General features: G+C 39.2%; 1 protein-coding gene across 3 annotated transcripts in view; it reads left to right on the top strand.

The window, feature by feature from the left end:
* Positions 1–1,779: 1,779 nt before the first annotated feature.
* CDKL5 (cyclin dependent kinase like 5) overlaps positions 1,780–16,919 on the top strand; it is a 163,474-nt gene continuing 148,334 nt past the window's right edge. For 2 of the 3 annotated variants that reach the window (XM_087427669.1, XM_087427671.1), the window contains exon 1: positions 1,780–1,906. The gene's annotated coding sequence lies outside the window, so the exon portion shown is untranslated. The remainder of the gene's footprint in view (positions 1,907–16,919) is intronic. The other variant, XM_014791134.2, reaches the window with a different exon arrangement.

The raw sequence follows: 16,919 nt of genomic DNA, 5'->3' as shown, positions 1-16,919 counted from the left end.
ATATTTGCCTTACAGAAAGGCCCTCTGGGGATGCAATGACTTCACCAAAGAATCCACCATACAGTAATAGCTGGTCAGTTAGATGGATGGTTTTCTTTTTTTTTTTTTTAGCATGCTGTAGTAGACTTTTAAATATGCCCTCTACATTTTGGTAATTTCTTACATTATGGGTTCCACTTTCCCAGAAAACTCACAGCCCCAATCTCTTTTACAGCTAGGATACAGGCTTGTGACCTAGGTTTGACCAGTCATTTACATAGGTGAGACTTGCATATGGAGATGAGCATTGTGAGGTAGCCATCATGTGTAGTTGAATTGATGACCTGGTGATCATGTTGACAGAGGTGTTTGGTTTTTAAGGAGTGGCAATAGCAGAGCTTATGGAATCAGTCTCGAGTGGTGTTGGTGCTGAGTGGTGGCAATAATTTTTTTTTTTTTTTTTCGTATTTATCTTCCTTTCTAATCTCTGATCACCTGGGATTTAGATATCCCAGTGGTTAGATATCTCATTATTAATATTTTGGAATATTTTCAACCATTATCTCTTCAAATATTTCTTTTATCTCTTTCACTCTCCTATGTCTGTGTTTCCAATTACCAGTATGTTTGATAATGTCCCACAGCTCTTGAATGTTTTGTTTTCACTCAGTGTTTTGGTTGGGGTAATTTCTATTGACCTATCTTCAAGTTCATTGATTCTTTCCTTGACTAGGTTGAGTCTACTAAGAGTCCATTGAAGGCACTCTTCATTTCTCTTAACTGTGTTTTTCATTTTTAGCACTTTCATTTTATTCTTTCTTATAGTTCCCATCTCTCTACTGAATTACTCATTTGGTTTTGCATGTTGTTCTCCTTTTGGGTTAGATCCCTAAATATGTTACTCATAGTATTTTAAATTTCATTCTAGATATTTCCAACATCTGATTCTCTGTCTAGTTCTGATATGTTCTTTGTTTTTTCTGAGTGTTGTTTTTTCTTTGCCTTTTCTTATGCCTCATGATTTTTTTGTTGCAAGCCTGACTTATTTTGTAGAACAATAGAGACTGAGATACATAATATTTATGTCTATAAATGGGCATGTCTTTCCTTGTGCTAGGCCTTTAGTGCTGGGATTTGAGTTAATCTAGTTAGGAGTTGGGCTGGGTTTGAGTTTGGTTGTTGCAGTGGTTACCCTCAGTGTACCTCAGGCTTCAAATTCTCATAGACAGACTTGGTGATTAGGAGGAGTTGGTTTATTTTGTTTTGAGTTTCAGGTCTTCCTTTTGAACTGTGGCTTAGAGAGGGTCTCCTTACATGCTCTTGTTCTTCTCCTGTTTCTCTGCCAGTAGTATTCTGCTGTTTACTTATTACTGGAAGTTGGTGAGCTTGGAGGTAGGGAGTGATGGTGGGGTATGGTCTTTTGTTCTGATTAAACCTCAAGTTTAGACCTGCATCAGTGTCCCAAGATCTTGCCCCTCCCCTGGCTGTTGTGGTGGGCTCAATGTGGAATCCTGCCCCTCTCCCAGGAGTAGGGTGCCAACCCCTTCCCCCAGCTGCAGTGAGTTTTCACCAATGCTTTAAGGGTAGAAGTGCTTATTGGCCTTTCTTTCACGGGTGAAGGCTTTTCTTCCCTAGTGGAGATAGGGAGAGAAGGATCTGAGTGTATTTCTGGCTCCTGAGGCACAGCTGCAGTTCCCTTCCCCCCACGTTTGCATCACAATGGGCCCTCCTCAGGGCTCTTTCCTCTCTCTGAGTGCCTGGTGGGGCTGGTGGAGGAAGACCCTGCAGAAGGTTGGGGTCTCCCCAGTTTCTGCCACCCCCAGTGGTTTCACGCTGTCCCTTCAGCAAGCCACTTCAGGTTTTTATCAATTTGCCGGTTATTCTAGCTGAACTCCTCTTATCAGTATCCAGTTGCAGTCTACCCCAGGTGAGTACAAGGTTGTCTTCTCTTTCCTTGGAAGCCCTGTCTCTCCTAAGATTTTGAGCCAACTGGTTGTTCTATGAGGGATTTAAAGCAAGTCATGAATTTGAAATTAGTCCAGCTCTTTTTCATTGTAAGGGCAGGCGGCTATGATCCTTCCAGCTTTCTTATTCTAGGGTGGAAGACAGAAGTTTGGTTACCCTTAAAATTTTCACATGTACATTTAACTAAGTCTAAGCTTAATTATTATAACTATCCTCCTGAATAAGACAAAGATTTTAGAATAGTTTACCTTTTAACCCTCATCCCCTCTTCCATGTTAGTTATCTATGCTTTAGTTTTGCCTTAAGCTACCTGAAGCCTATGAAAATAGTGAATATTAACTAATCTACATGTTTTCCAAATTTCTTTGCTCACTGTTCTTCATTCACCTATTTCTTCCTTTTGGGTTCAGTTTCCTTCTTTATAAAAAAATGTTCTTAAGTGTTTCTTTCACTAAAGGCCTGTTAGTGGTAAACTTGGTCTTGGTGTTTCTGAAAGTGTCTTTACTTCACTTTTTCTCTTGAATGAGTGTTGAGCTGGGTACAGAATTTACATTGACAATTATTTTCCCTCAACACTTTGATAATGTTCTTCTCTTGTGTTTTGACAAGTCTTCTTAATAAGAAGTCTTTAGTCAGTTCAGGTGTAATTTCTTTGTAGGTAGGTAATTATCTCTTCTCTTGGGCTACCTTTAAGATTTTTTCCTTGTTTTTGATCTGCAGTTTCTTTGCGATATCTCTAGATGTAGATTGGTTTTTATTTATCCTGCTTTTATTTGGTGTACTCCGTCAGTCTGAAGACTCATGACGCCTTCAGTTGTGGAAAAAACTCTTAACCATTATCTTTTTATTTTTATATTTTTTGCTGGGAAAGATTTGCCGTGAGCTAATATCTGTTGCCACTCTTCCTCTTTTTTTTTTCCCTCCCCAAAGCCACAGTACATAGTTGTATAACTTAGTGGTAAGTCCTTCTAGTTCTTATATGTGAGCTGCTGCCACAGCATGGCTGCTGATGAGTGGTGTGGTTCCGTTACTGGGAACTGAATCCGGGCTGTGGGAGTGATGAGAGCACTGAGCTTTAATCACTAGGCCATCAGGGCTGGCTCGAGTTATTATCTTTTTAAACATTGCTTCTCCATTTTCGGAATGGTTATTTAGATATATATTGGAGTTTTTCATTGTATCCTCCATGTTGCTTACATTTTCTTTAATATTTTCCATTTTTACTTCTGGTGATTTTCTGACACCCATCTTAGACTTCACTAATTTCTCTTTAGCTATGTCTAGCAATGTTGAGCTATGTTTAGCAATAGACTCATTGGTTAATCTTATTTATTGAGAATTTTCCCTAAAAACATTTGACTGTATTTTTAAATGTAAAAATTTCTGTGTTGTTTTCTTTCAAATCTACTTTTTAATTTTTATAAGGGCATTTTCTCATCTTTTCTTGGAATATTTTAAAATATAGTTATGTTTGTCTCCTTTGGATTATTTTCTTAGTTGTTCTTGAGGAATGAAATCTCCCATTTGTCTTTCCTCTATCTCTCCAAGTTTTGCTTGTTTCTTTGTGTAGTTTGCAATATTTGACAATTTAGGAATTGTTTGCCTGGGCCTGTCTTTTGGGATGCTCCTTTGGGTGGTTTTGCATTTGTCTCTGATGGGACCCTTTGGGTTCACTGCTCCTGGAGAGGTTTGGTCTATTCTCAGATGGGTTTCTGGCATCCAGAGGTCAGATATTGAATTTAGAATCAATATCTGTGGTAGAGCAAAGACTTGGGTTTTCCTTTTTGCTTTGGTCATTCCTTCTACACAAAGTCCTGGGCTGCTGTGTGTAGCTTTTCTTTTTTCTTATTCGCCGAAGGACAACCTTTTGTATCTCTTGGCTTTATGCTGGTGGTTCACTTCCAGCTTCTTTCCCATGCATGGACTTGAGGCACTGTCTCCAATTTCCTGGTCCCATAATCATTTGAGTTTGCAGCCCTTGGTTTAGAGGGCAGGAGTGAGCAGGTCTTTGCCCTGTGAAGAATCTCGTTTAATAAGCTCTTGTCTTTTCAGCCACTCCTTTGTGTTCTAGTCTTCCTGACTGTTGGTCAGGAAGTAGTTCATCCAGTTAAGAACCAGGAAGTCGGGCCGGCCCCATGGCTTAGCGGTTGAGTGCATGCGCTCCGCTACTGGCAGCCTGAGTTCGGATCCCAGGCGTGCACCAACGCACCGCTTCTCTGGCCATGCTGAGGCCGCGTCCCACATACAGCAACTAGAAGGATGTGCAACTATGACATACAACTATCTACTGGGGCTTTGGGGAAAAAAAAGGAGGAGAATTGGCAATAGATGTTAGCTCAGAGCCAGTCTTCCTCAGCAAAAAGAGGAGGATTAGCATGGATGTTAGCTCAGGGCTGATCTTCCTCACAAAAAAAAAAAAAAAAAAGAACCAGGAAGTAATTGCAACTACAGGCAACCTCTAACTTGAACAGATTATTTTCCAGAAGTTCATTTAGATATTGATTGTATAGAACACAGTTCATATTATCTGATAGGAACTATGTTATTTAAAAAAATGGGGTTAGTTTCCCAGGTAAACCTCAGGAGTCTATTCTTTCCATGATGCTGTTAATTCATATAGACTTGTGAGCTCTTTGGGACTATAATCAGTATGTAGAAGGTGATTTCTATGGGAAGGTGCATTTTAGCATTCTCAGGGAGAGAAGGGAATATGATGGTTTCCAACTTCAATTGGTCTTCTCTGGTGTGACCTGCCAGCTACCAGTCCCTGTTAATTGTTACAATCCCTAGCCACTGTTCTCAACTCTGCCGCTAAATCGTCACCACTCATACTCAGCACACAGCCTTGCCTCCACTCCACTGCAAATATGGAGGGCCTTCTGGCTGATTTTCTGCAGCTTCTGGCTCCATCTGTAAATTGATTAATCCATCTCTCCCCAGAGCTGCTCTTTCCTCTTGTCTCAGAGGATGAGGTGCTTCTGCTGCTGTTTGAGGCCAGTCCCTTGCCCAGTGCCCTCTGTTTCAGTGCTGCTGCTTGGCAGTCTTTTTCCATCAGTTATTCCCTCTTATCCTCCCCATCCTGTATCCCAGTGGTTCTCAACCAGGGGCAATTTTGCTCCCCCAGGGGACATTTGGCAATGTCTGGAGACATTTTTGGTTGTCACAACTAGAGTGGTGGTAGTGGTGGTGGTGTGTGCTATCGGCATCTGGTGGGTAGAGGCCAGAGATGCTGCTAAACATCTTACAATGCACAGCACAGCCCTCTGCAGCAAAGAATTACCTGGTCCCAAATGTTGGTAGTGCCGAGGTTCAGTAACCTTGCTGTATCCCTAGAGTCTCGCTTTTGATTCCTCTGTTTTTCTCTGCCCGTTATCTTATTCCTAAGGTTCTCGTCCTAGAAAACCTTCCCTGAACCACTTGTCTCCTCCTCTCCTAGCTACCCAACCTTCTCCTCCCCTTCTCATCTAGACTCTGAGAGAGTGATCTATATAGTCTATCCATTTCTCTTTCGCTTCTCAAACTTCAGCTCTTGCTCTCTGACTTCCCACTCTCACACTAAAACTGGTGTTGCTGAGATCGCCTGTGACCTGTGTGCTGCATCTAGTGGATTCGTTTAGTCCTAATTTTACTTGACATTTCTGTTGCACCTGACGCTGTTAATCACTATCTCCTTGAAGCAGTGTGTTCCCTTGGCATCCTTGTTCTCCATGTCCTTCTCTTACATTTCTTTCTCTGCATCCTCTGTGAGCTCATCTCAATCCACTTACTCTTTACATACTGCTGTTGACTTGGGTTTGACTTCTTGGCCAAGTGTTATCATAGGTCATTGTTTCAATTAGACCCAGAGTTTCAGTTCTACTCATATGCAGATGTTTTTCTAAATTTCTGAGTTCTTCCTTGACTTTTCCCTACCAAGCTTCAGACTCATTCTTAATAACTTGCTGGAAATCTATACCTGAATATTCTGCCTATACCTTATACTCAGCTTGTCTAATGTGAAGTACAGCATCCTTTCCTCCAACTTGCTCCTCCTCCTTAATTGGAAGAAAAAAAAGAGAAAGGTTAATGGTTCCACCATCCAGCTAGCCTCCTAAGATAGATAGTTGAGTCTTGTCTAACTCAGATATATTATCCACAGTTGCTAGTATCATATAAAATGTGATTTTGATCATATCACCTGCAGTGGTGCTTTCTTGCTGACAGGAGAAGGAGAAAGTGAGAAGAAAGGCTGAATTCCCTTATATGGCCCATCAGGCTCTCTTTGGTATGTTCTCTGCCTATCAGCCTCTCCAGCCTCACATCCTTTCCCTGTCTGCCTCAAATGCTATGCTCAGGCTTGTAGAGTTCCCCATAAAATTCTGTTTCAAACATGATGTCTTTACTTAGGCTATCTCCTTTGCCTGGAGTGCAGGGTTTTTCTGTAGAGTGTGTAGGTCGCTAGCTTGCTGGGTGGTGGGACTTGCTATTCCTCATGGCACTTACAGTTAGTTGGCACCTTTCCCCACTTCTCTGGCCTCAATGTTATTGAGGAGTGTTCCTTGTCTGAACTATCATTTGCGAGAGGCAGGACTGGGTAAATGCTGGCAGTAGTCCTGCTGACAGGGCAGGGAGTGGGCACGGGGAAAGGTGTTTCACAACTCTCCAATTATGTGCTTTTCTATTAAGCCATTTCTTTTCTTAGTCCCTACTACCTATAATTTTGTTATCTTTCAAGGTTCTTCTGGAAAAATGTATCTTTTGGAGGAGATCTCTTTTATTTGCCTACATGAAGGTGTGGGTTCTTCAGCTCTGTTGGGCTTTGCCATCCATTCGATCTTAACCTGCTTCGTAGCTCCTTGGAATCCCTCACTGATCTATCTGCTGGGAGCATCTCCTACATTCCCAGGGCTGCTCTGGATTTAGTTTTATATTTCTTTTGCTTATTTCACTGGGTTTTAGTGTGGGAGGAAAGGTAAACACGTGGTGTTCGGTCAGCCATTTTAAAGCAGAGCTTCAGAGTCCTGTACCTCATGTGTTTTCTCCTTTTTCTCTTTTGTAGACATCATGGCAAAGAATGTCTTAAAGTGAATCCTCGAGTACATCTTTGATCATTTTCTTAGGACACTAGTCTTATAGCCCCCTTGAGAATCACAGGTGATGGTAGATGACACAGATGGGTGTGTGCCACACCTGTGAAGGGTGTAGAGGAAACACTACTGATTCACCTAAAGGGAAGGTTGCCAGTTAAAAATGTTTATTATTTTGGCCAATCTGGTCAAATGGTTTCTCATTATTGTTTTTTGTTGGATTTTAAAAAATTACTTGTAAGATTGAACATTTACAGAATTTATTTATTGGCCATTTATATTTTTCTTTGTATATTTTCATGTTAATAAATTTTTTTTTAATATCCTTTTGTGGGGTTCACTTGATTCTTTCCTTTTAACATGAAATAAGCAAACGCTGCCAAATGTAAGATCCGTTGCTAATTTTTTTAGTTTAGATTTATTATGATCTGATTCTTGGAAATGAAAATCCATTCCTGGTTTTGTGATTATTAATACATACCTCACAAGGTGGCTGTGAAAATTAAATGAAATAACATAGATGAAGTGCGCAACACAGTACTTGGTACATAATAGGCAGCAGTAAATATTAGTTCCTTTTGTGCATTCTTTTTCCTTTGCCAGATTATTAAAATAACTACAGTACTCCATACCTGAGAGAGAGAGAAAAAAAAATCACATGTATTTACTGAACCCTTATTAAATGAAGGGCAGTATGCCAAATGCCTTGAGGGATATAGAGATGTTTAAGGCTGCTTCCTGTCCAGGGATAAATAAATATTAGCTTACTATATATATTTTTACCTTTCTAGGCTTTTTTGTTTGTTTGTTTTCAGACATGCTGTTCTGAAAACCTTTCAATCTTTAAACTGTGTTTATTTGAGCACAGAACACTTTAAAGGTTGGTCTGCCACATTTAAGCCATTATATTTCTATGAGAATAGCTATTAGCTCCATTTTATAGATGGGGGCCTTGAAGGGTGATCTGCCCAGTTTCTGGCCAGGGTAAAAAAAGGATATATTGGGATGTAGAAGAATGCTAACCATTGTATTTCCAGCCTCAGTAGGTGCTGGATAAATATTTGTTGAATGAGTGAATTGTTTTATTAAATGGTATGTTAAGCCCATTCCTAAATCACGTCTTCATCTCTTACTGTTTTACTCTCCCCCTTTATAGTTTATGCTGCTAAAATCGTTAAAATAGGCTTTAAAATTCAGTGGTTGGTAGAGAAGACGTTGGAATTTGGAAGACAAATGCTCCACTGTTTTAGTCATAATGAAAAAAGGCTTCGAGAGAAGGTTTTTGTGCCGATACTGATTGTATGTGCCAATTTAATTTTTTGCCCTTGTGCTGATTCTTTGTAAGACCACCTTTCTGGTTCATGCAACAGCTGCAAGGAGCTTCCTAAGTTTGGGGCCGGAGTAAATGGCCCAATTTGTTGCACTCTAAGCATGACTCTGCTGTTAATAGTCAGGTTTTTCATTTAATCTCTAGTAAAGTAGGAAAAAATTAGCAATTATAATTAGGCTCTGGAGATTTGAGGGGAAAACTTCTTTTTTTTTTTTTTTAAAGATTTTATTTATTTATTTTTTCCCCCCAAAGCCCCAGTAGATAGTTGTGTGTCACAGCTGCACATCCTTCTAGTTGCTGTATGTGGGACGCGGCCTCAGCATGGCCGGAGAAGCAGCGCGCCGGTGGGAGCCCGGGATCCGAACTCGGGTCGCCAGCAGTGGAGCGCGCTCACTTAACCACCAAGCCACGGGGCCGGCCCGGGGAAAACTTCTTAATGGATGAACCAGCAAATATACAAACTTTAATGGAATAAGTGATTCACATCTCAGAGTTTGCTCTGTATTTAGCTTTTCGTAGTTGGTTGGCTTGAGTAGTGAAATAAGGGCTCTTAGTAAAATTAAGACCCTGTATAGCATTGGTGGTGTCAGCCTACAAATGACAGAAACCAATTTAAGAGGCAAAGCATTTATTGAATTGCTCTTAATGAATTGCTGTTTGAGGAGCACAGATTCACGTAGAAACCCAAATAGTGTCCCAATTACAGGAAAGAGGTTTAGGGTTTTTATGGGGAAAAGGGAGGATGAGGTGAGTTGTATTAAAGAAGAGGTCATTGGTGCTTGATAAGATAAGGCTAGGTTTGTCCTTCATTGATTGGTTAGCTATCTGGTCATCAGCAAAGTCCAATTTCATCAGGCCTTACGGACAGGTTATTCTTGTCCTTACTGACTTATTGGAATGCTGGCAGTTTGGTCCAGTTTGAAAGATAAAGAAAACAAGATGTGCAAGGCAATTCCTCTGAAATGGCTGCTCCGGCTCTATTTTAACATGGCTCTACTCATGTTATCTTTCACAGTGGTGGGACATCCATGGACCTATTGCAGACAGCGGTATTAACATATCTCCTTTGCCCTACACATGGAACATTCCATATTGTCTTAAGCAAGCTTGCTAAATTCACTTCTTTTTACAAATTTTTAGATAGATCTGTTGATCACATTTTTGGTTTTCCCAGTTCATTTTTCTACTCAGGATGCATTCAGTGAGGCTTACAAATAACCATTGTCTTATTTGTAAAATAACGTCAGAGTTAAAAATACCCCTTTGGGGGTTGGAAAAAACCTTGGTTTGATTCTGGCGTTGATACTTCCTAGCTGTGTGACCAGCGACAAGGTATTTAATGACTCTGGGACTGTTTTCTTATCTTTATAAAGTGTTAGGATTAAATTTGATAATGTGTAAACATACTTAGCATCATGGCCATGTATGGAAGTGCTCCAAAAGTACTGTTTTAAGCTATGTGACTTATCTGTTAAGGATATAGCATAGTGGCTAAGTATGGGGATTCTGGAGCCTGACTGCCTGGGTTTGAATTCCAGTTCTGACTGCTCTCTTAGTCTCCTTGTTGGTAAAATGAGATTTCTGGTAGCCAAGGACCATAAAAGGGTTTTTGGGAGGATTAAATAAATTAATATAAATAAAGCAGCTAGACCAGTGCTTAGCACAAAATGCTATCTATATGTTTTAGCTGTTATTATTTTATCACATTTGAATATCTGGTGTGCTACCAGATTTTTTGTTTGAAATATTTTGTTCTAATGGAATTTTTTGCATCTCTTAGGATTTTAAGCTCCATGAGGGCAGGGTCTGGTCTGTTTTGTTCACTACAGTACTGCTAACATCTGGTATAGTGACTAGCATCGAGTACTTACTGAGTAAATATTTGTGGAGTGGATGAATGATGAATGTTCCATTTTCCTTGAATTGTGTTTGCCAATATTCTAATTCAAGTAGTTTTTTCATTATGTCACTGTAAAAAAAAAAAAAAATCTGTAACAAAACTTGTAATAAGTTCCCAATGTTTACAGGCTGAAATCCAAGTTTCTTAGCTTTACATTCAAAAACCTGTGGAATCTAACCATACCCCAGTTTCTTCTCTTTTAAAATGTGGAATTTTGAACTTTCCCTATCTCATTTCAAGTGTATGATTCTCTGGGTTGTGAGTTAATTCCCTGGGTGGTTACCATGTCCAGTAAAATGGTAAACATGAAAGCACTTTGCATGTTATATAATATCATCATCATTATTTATAATAATCCTCTAGTGTTTTTAACCAAATTTTGCTGGAATGTGCCCTTTTCTTTTTGCTCAATTTAACTGTAACCCCACCCATTTTTCCAGTCCTAGTCCAAATCCTCTTTCTTGTGTAAAACATAACCTCCCCAGTCTAAAACAAGCACTCTTTTCTTTGAATGTTTATGACCATTGTGATTTGTATAGTTCATTTGGTAATCATGAATCTGAATCGTTTCATCTTGCCTGTTGTCTTGATGTATTAAGTGGGATCTTGAAATGTTTAATTCTTTTTTGTTTTTGTTTTTTTTTTTGCTGAGGAAGATTAGCCCTGAGCTAACATCTGTGTCAATCTTCCTCTATTTTGTTGTGGGTCGCCGCCACAGCATGGCTTGACGAGTGGTGTAGGTCCATGCCTGGGAACCGAACCTGAGCTGCTAAAGTGGAGCACGCTGAACTTAACCAGTCGGCCATGGGGCCAGCCCTGAAATGTTTATCTCTCAATGAAACCAGTAAACATTTATTGGACACCTATATTGTCCTAATCTCTGGGCACAAAATTTTCATGTATTAATTCCAGTTTTCACAATTGAATTGTAAGTTAGTGTTAAAAGGTAAACTGAGGCATATTAAAATTTTTGTGAGTTTGAGAAAAAATCAATTTGAATTGGGCAGTGCCAAACTGGCAGTGGTTAGGAGCTCTCTGCTGACAGGAGCCAGGGGAAAGACTTATATAGAGAAGATGCAGTAGCAAAGAGAGGAAATATTTGATTGGCTGTAGCTTAAGGCCTAGTTGACTGTTTGTGATTGGCTCTCCTTAGGTTTTGATTTCCTAACCTTGAGGCATTTACCGGCTTAGATTTTGGTTTGCCTATGTAGGCCACCACCTCAGTCTAATGGCCTCCTTGTTTAATTAATTTAACAATACTTTAAGAACAAAGACTATGATGTGTACTCCCTGGTTTCATGAATGATTCCTTTGTACATAATAAAATGTGGCAGTGGGTGATCAGTTGATGTATCATTAATGTTAAAATCAAGTTGCAAACATCATTTCCTTGTTAGAACCAGTCTAGCATTTGTCTGTGATATCTAGATTTTTGTTCGTATTGGTTCATATTTATATTTTCATCTTTAGTTTGTTTTCAAATATGTGGACTTATTTCCTACTTATTTCTCCTCCACCAAGGTAGAAATGTTATCTTTCTTTAAATTGTTTACCTTGGATTTTCACAGATCCTTTTGGACAACTACTATTTCCCCCACATGTTATCTTTGTAAGATCTATCTCTGCAGTGTTTTATGAGGTCATTTTGTTTTACTCTTTGTGCATCAAGATCAAAAGGAGAAAATGTTAGTAGAATTTTCATTATCCATAATGAATTTGTTTTTTAAAAAATTGTTTGAGGTTGAAACCAATAGCAGCAGCCTAGCCCCAGTTGAGGGTATTTTGAAGAGGCAGTTAGTAAATAGTCTTGGGGCTTTCTGAAGGAGGGGGCCTTTGTGCAGAGACTTGAAGGAATAAGTGTTAGCGCGATGTTTCTGATGGGAGCCCCCTTATTTGATGGATTGAAGTCAATAATTGGAAAGTTAATTTCAAAAATTGGTAAAGCTCTAAGTAATTCATTAAGAAGGCACAAATAACATAAATATTTTGCCATAAAGCATGTTTCTTTGCTAGTGTTTTGATGTAGGGCCCAGACCTTTTTTCTGAGTATGGATCAGCTGACTGAAGTTCAGTGTCATCTTTCTTGGGTGAACCGTTCTCATAATCCATCCTATCTGTACAGTAGGTCCAGTTTTAATTTCTTGAAAGTGGAGCAATAATATAGACAACTTATGAAACCACCTAGGGCAGAATTGTAGATTTTTACCATTTTCTTCTGTCTTTTAACATTATCTAACCCATATCTAATTTGACAGCCACATTTTTAAAGTGACTCATCACCTTTATTGAATCTTGCCAAAACATCCAATATAATTTTCACAGAAACTGCAACTTTCTTTTAATTGGTTTACATACTATTTAGTTGAAAATGATGTGATGGCTATTATAAGAGGAGTTGACAAATAGTTTTTGGGAAGAAATGCAACTGACTTTTGGATGCTAAGCCTTCAGCTCAATTTAAGGGAAGAGAGGTGTGAAATTGAACTAGTTAGCTATTAGCCAAAAACATTTGTACTGTTGGCACCAGCTGGTCTGTTTCACAGAGGTAATGGGAAGTTGGTAACTGTTAGGTCTGTTAAGAGACATGCCGGAGGGCCAATGCGGCTTGAGTGCACAGTGCAAATGGACTTTTGTAATGCATTTTGTACTTTTCAAAAAGTCCATTTTCCATGAATAACATGCTTTTTTACAATATAAGAGAGATAACTGAATATTTCACAGTGCCTCTCTGTGAGGCACTCTGTTCAAATAAGATCGCTGTGCAGGCTTTTCCCCAATTAGAATTTCCCCCTTCTCCCAGGCATACATAGTTTCTACCTCTTCTGGGCATGTAAAACACCTTGCATATACCTTATTTGCACTTCTCGTGTGTAGTTAATTCACCTGTTTGCCTCTTCTATGAGCTCTTCCTTTGAGGAGCTTTTGTACACAATGTCTGATCCACAGTTGGTGCCCAACAAATTGAATGGAAGAGAAGTTCTAGCCACTTCTCCTAGCTGAGATATGGTTTTGCTGAGTCTTGCTGAGCAAGTCTTGCTGCTGATATGGTCTTGCTGAGATATGGTTTTCATTGATGTGCCGTGAGTGAATAAGCTGTTATTATGTATAAATTCAGTCCAGAAAATATTTTAGTATAATTATACTCAACTGAGTATATTATATCCCATATGTTCAAGATACTGTGTTATGTCTACCAAGTACTGAGTTTAATAGTACATGGTTCTTGTCTGTGGACCTGTATCTTAATAGTACAATGGGAACATATGGGGAAGTGAGATTAATTAGAGCCTGGGGGAATCTGAGCGGTTTGAGAGTACGCAGGACCTGAACTGGATTGTGAGGAGTAACGTTAGGGCTTTTGGGCACATATTTACTACTTTATGGCATTTGGTAGTCTGGATGTCCTTCAACTCTCTTCCCTTCTTTTCTGTCACACACTCCCAGTCTTCCTACTTCCATTTCTAGCCTTCTTCCCCTGCAATATTTTTGTTTTCTTTAACAATCTGCCTTTGGCTGTCTTCTTCCTCTTTCTGACCTTTCATGCTTTATTGTTTTAACTCTAACCCTGAACTTCTGGGAATATGCTTTTCTTTCTTGTACACATCCATAACACTTCTTCAGTGTCTCTCTTACAGCATTTATAATTTTTTTGCCTGTAGTTACATACATAACATGCTGTCTACTGGACTGTAACTTCTGGAGAGCAAGTTGCATCTTTGTAGTTCTTAAAGTATTTAGCATACAGTTTTGTAAGTAGTAGGTGCCACGTGCCATTGTCTTAAATTGAGCTGCTTTCCCCAAACTCAGCTCCTCTTGCAGACTTTCTTTTTTCTGTTCATGGTACTAGAGTTCTCCCTTTAGTTCCACATTCTGGTCAGCAAGTTCTCCTGCTTCTGTCTTCAAAATGTTATTCGTAGCCGCACCATTCTTTCCACTTTTGTTATTGCATGCCAATTAAAAAACACAAATATTGGGTACATATTATATTCTGAGCACTGCATGGGTGCTGGGAATACAGATATTACAGATCCAGTCCCTTGCTCTTAGAATACCAGCGGGGAGAGAGAGACGCTTGTTTTGGCACTTTACTGAGCAAATGTTTATTGAACACCTTCTCTGTGCTGTGTGCTATTGTAAGCACAGATGTACTGGAGGGTTCTTTTTCACAGACTGCTCACTTCCAAAGGGAAGAGGCCTAGAAAACACAGCTACTGGATCTCCTCTGTTCTAAAGTGCATTTTGCTCCCCAGGCTTTAGCATTTCTGAAATCCAGATGAGTCTTAACCCTGCCATGTATGTTGAATGTAGTCTTTTATTCCCCCTTCAATAGCTATTAAATTGATGGTGCTTACAACTAGGAGAACCTTATCATTGGGGAACTACAGTATCAATGGTAAGTATTATGATAGAAGTATGTGTAGAATTGCACTGTCAAATATGGTAGCTTCTTAGCCACACGTGGCTACTTAAATATAAATTAAGTCAATCAATTAGACATTACATTGATTAAATTTAAGGTTAAATTAATTAAAATTAAATAAAATTAAAAGATTCAGTTCCTCAATTGCACTAGCCACAATTCAAGTAACCAATAATTTGACTAGCGGCTATTGTATTGGACAGTGCAGATATAGAACATTTCCATCATTGCAGAATGTTCCCTCGGATAGCACTGGTTAGAATGTGGTTCCACACTTAACCTGGAGAGTTGGAAAAGCTTTAGTCAGTTCCTTCCCAGCATTACTATTACCTGTTTTACTTCAGAGAGGTCAGGGGACTTGTCTTTTCCTTCTGTCTTTCTTTGGTTTTACCCTCAGGACCTGGGACAATAGATAGTAGGTACCCAGAAAAAGCTGGAGCATTGAAGCATTTGGATAAAAGAGGGAAAGGCTCTGCATTTTCATAACAGGGAGGCAGCTTAGCTGGCTTTATTCAATGTTTATCCTGGTGTCCTTTTTTAAAGAGTGTTTTTTTTTTTTTTTTTTTTTTAAGCAGGGTCATTCTTTTTCTCCCAGCTTTATTGAGGTATAATTGACAAATAAAATTGTATATATTTAAAGTGTACAGTGTGAGGATTTGATGTGCATATACATTGTGGAATGATTACCACAATCGGGTTAATTAACGCACTCATCCCCTCACAGTTACCTCTTTTTTTTTGGTGAGAGTACTTGAGATCTGCTCTCTTAGCAAATTTCAAGTATACAATCAGTATTAACTATAGTCACCATGCTGTACATTGGATCTTCAGAACTTATTCATCTTATAACTGAAAGTTTGTACCTTTTGACCAACATCTCCCCCATTTCCCCCATCCCCTGGCAACCAGCATTCTACTGTTTCTGTGAGTTTGACTTTTTAAAAAAATTTTAGATTCCACATACAAGTGATCCAATATTTGTCTTTCTCTGGCTTATCTCACTTAGCATAATGCCCTCTAGGTTCATCCATGTTGTCACAAATGGCAGAATTTCCTTATTTTTTTTTTATTGATGTTTTAATAGTTTTTAACATTGTGAAATTTTGGGTTGTACATTTTTGTTTGTCCATCACCATATATATGACTCCCTTCACCCCTTGTGCCCACCCCCCACCCCCCTTGCCCCTGGTAACCACAGTACAGTTTTCTCTGTCCATGTGTTGGTTTATATTCCACATATGAGTGAGATCATACGGTGTTTGTCTTTCTCTTTCTGGCTTATTTCACTTAACATAATACGCTCCAGGCCCATCCATGTTGTTGCAAATGGGACGATTTTGTCTTTTTTTATGGCTGAGTAGTATTCCATTGTATATATATATATACACCACATTTTCTTAATCCAATCGTCAGTCGAGGGACACTTAGGTTGCTTCCACTTCTTGGCTATGGTGAATAATGCTGCAATGAACATAGGGGTGCATAAGCCTCTTTGGATTGTTGATTTCAGGTTCGTTGGATAGATTCCCAGTAGTGGGATGGCTGGGTCATAGGGCATCTCTATTTTTAATTCTTTGAGGCATCTCCATACCGTTTTCCATGGAGGCTGCACCAGTTTGCATTCCCACCAGCTGTGTATGAGGGTTCCTGTTTCTCCACATCCTCTCCAACACTTGTTTTTTGTCTTGGTGATTATAGCCATTCTAACAGGCGTGAGGTGATATCTTAGTGTTGTTTTGATTTGCATTTCCCTGATGATTAGTGATGTTGAACATCTTTTCATGTGCCTATTGGCCATCTGTATATCTTCTTTGGAGAAGTGTCTGTTCATTTCCTCTGCCCATTTTCTGATCAGGTTGTTTGTTTTTTTGTTGTTCAGTTGTGTGAGTTCTTTATGTATTATGGAGATCAACCCCTTGTCAGATGTATGTTTTGCAAATATTCTCTCACAGCTGGTGGGTTGTCTGTTCATCTTGATTCTGGTTTCGTTTGTCTTACAGAAGCTCTTTAATCTGATGCGGTCCCACTTGTTTATTTTTTCTTTAGTTTCCCTAGTCTGGGTAGGCATGTCATCCGAAAAGATTCCTTTATGACCAATGTCAAATAATGTGTTGCCTATATTTTCTTCTATGCGTTTTATAGTTTCAGGTCTCACCTTCAGGTCTTTGATCCATTTTGAGTTAATTTTTGTGAATGGCGATAGCAGATGGTTCACTTTCATTCTTTTGCACGTGGCTGTCCAGTTTTCCCAACACCATT

The sequence above is a fragment of the Ceratotherium simum genome, chromosome X, assembly GCF_057802395.1.
Source record: "Ceratotherium simum simum isolate JZ-2026a chromosome X, ASM5780239v1, whole genome shotgun sequence".
NCBI lineage: Eukaryota > Metazoa > Chordata > Mammalia > Perissodactyla > Rhinocerotidae > Ceratotherium > Ceratotherium simum.
The sequence above is the reverse complement of the archived record's forward strand: the minus strand, read 5'-3'. Positions and strand labels throughout refer to the sequence as shown.